We start from the raw sequence: 2,455 nt of genomic DNA, 5'->3' as shown, positions 1-2,455 counted from the left end.
CGCAGCCGAGCTGGCGTTGGCCTCCCGCGAGCAGGAGGTGGGGAACGCCCGCCTCCGACACTTAGAGCTCGAGCGGGAAATAAAAATCCTCGAGCGGAAGGCCGCATACCCAGAGGCTCGGGAGCTCGAGGCTCGGGAGCAAAGCCAGAACGCGGTGAGGCTCTTCCGTGAGTCGGAGGAGTTTCACGACCTCCTAGCAGAGGAGGGCGTGAACGGGCTAATTCAGGGCTTCCGGGACTTTCCGCAACCAACTGCGGCGGCTTCTCCCGGATTTCGATGTAAACCTGCTCCAACCGGGAGCAGGGGTCGAGAGGCCGGAGGCGGAGGCAGAAACTCCGGGGGCCGACCAGCGGAGGCCCGGCCGAGGCGACCGAAGCCGCCCCTGAGGCTACTCCATTGCTGCCGGAGGCTATGAGGCCCCGACTGAGCTGAGCCTGCGCTCCCGATTCTGCCGAAGCCGAAGTGGTCGAACTCGAGCCTTGATGTAATTTTGTTATTTTGTAAAGTCGGGATGGCCCCCCATACTTGTAAGGGCCGAACCCGAATTTTTGTACTCAGCCTATGGGCCTTTTTTGAAATGAATATACTTTTTTGGAAACTCGTCTGTTACAGTCTCAAGTTTCCCTATCGGATCCATTTTAGGTTCCAGGATATGGGCTCTAGGGCCTCAGCTTTACCCGCCACAGGGTTTGGTTTTAGGTTTGGTTAGCCGAGCTCCATTGCTCGGTCCTTCGACCAGTGGTATAGCAACGCTTGTGCTTAAGGGATTTGGGCTCGGAGAGTCTTTCCGAGCCTAGCCCAGATTTCGAGCCAAGCCCTAAAGCAGTCTACTGGGAACTTAAAACTTTTAGCAAAGTTAGTAAACGTTTGGGTCCGAGCCCCACATTGCCTGGGGGGGGGGGGTCGGATTCTTTTCCAATGAATGGGTTGAATACTCGTCAGCTCGTGACGGGGATTCACCGGGCTTAGTATAATTGTACTGGTGTCGGTGAGCACCCCCTTCACCGAGGCGATTGAAAATGCCTCCTCTGCTCGGTGTCCGTTCTTTGAGGACGTCGGCAGAGGAGAAATCCAAAAAGCAGAATAGATAACGTAAAAACATTAAATAAATGGGTACCTTGTACCGTGTGGCGTCCTTGCGCCGAGGCGACTAAAGACGCTTCTCTGCTCGGACTCCGTTCTTTGGGGACGTCGCAAGAGAATCCAAGAATAGAAATAGACAATATAGAGACATTAACGCAGATACATTAAGTAAATGGGTACCTTGTACCGTGTGGCGTCCTGGCGCCGAGGCGACTGAAGACGCTTCTCTGCTCGGACTCCGTTTTTTGGGGACGTCGGCAGAGAAATCCAGCGATGGAGAACGAGCCGAGCTCATTGGTTGAAGCCGGTGGAGAACGAGCCGAGCTCGTCTTGGTCAGTGAAGACCGCATGCCCAACGTATCGGGGCATCCCGAAGAATCGGGGCATCTCGACGTCTCGAGGCATCCCGGCCTAGGTCGGGGTAGGAGAACGAGCCGAGCTCGTTGGTCGATGGAGCACGAGCCGAGCTCGTCGGTGGAAGTCGATGGAGGACGAGCCGAGCTCGTCGGTCACTTAAGACCGTATCTCGACGTCTCGAGCCATCCCGACGGATCGGGGCATCCCGACATCTCGGGGCATCCTGACCGTGGTCAGGGTAGGAGAACGAGCCGAGCTCGTTGGCCGATGGAGCACGAGCCGAGCTCGTCGGTGGAAGTCGATGGAGGACGAGCCGAGCTCATCGGTCACTTAAGACCGTATCTCGACGTCTCGAGCCATCCCGACGTCTCGGGGCATCCCGACGTCTCGGGGCATCCTGACCGTGGCCAGGGTAGGAGAACGAGCCGAGCTCGTTGGCTGATGGAGCACGAGCCGAGCTCGTCGGTGGAAGTCGATGGAGAACGAGCCGAGCTCGTCTGGTCAGAGAGGACCGCAACTCATATCTCGACGTCTCGAGCTTTCCTATAGCCGGGGTATCCCGACGTCTCGGGGCATCCCGACGGATCGGGGCATCTCGACGTCTCGAGGCTTCCTGACCGTGGTCAGGGTAGGAGAACGAGCCGAGCTCGTCTGGTCAGAGAGGACCGCAACTCATAGTCGATGGAGCACGAGCCGAGCTCGTCGGTGGAAGTCGATGGAGAACGAGCCGAGCTCGTCTGGTCACTTAAGACCGCACCCCGACGTCTCGGGCCATCCCGACGGATCGGGGCATCCCGTTGTGGCAGGGCATCCCAATATATTGGGGCATCCTGACGTCTCAGGGCATCCCGAAGTTCGGGGCATCCCGACGTCTCGGGGCATCCTGACCGTGGTCAGGGTAGGAGAACGAGCCGAGCTCGTCTGGTCAGAGAGGACCGCAACTCATAGTCGATGGAGCACGAGCCGAGCTCGTCGGTGGAAGTCGATGGAGAACGAGCCGAGCTCGTCTGGTCAC

The sequence above is a fragment of the Phoenix dactylifera genome, chromosome 11, assembly GCF_009389715.1.
Source record: "Phoenix dactylifera cultivar Barhee BC4 chromosome 11, palm_55x_up_171113_PBpolish2nd_filt_p, whole genome shotgun sequence".
Taxonomy (NCBI): Eukaryota; Viridiplantae; Streptophyta; class Magnoliopsida; order Arecales; family Arecaceae; genus Phoenix; species Phoenix dactylifera.
Note: the sequence above shows the minus strand (reverse complement) of the source record.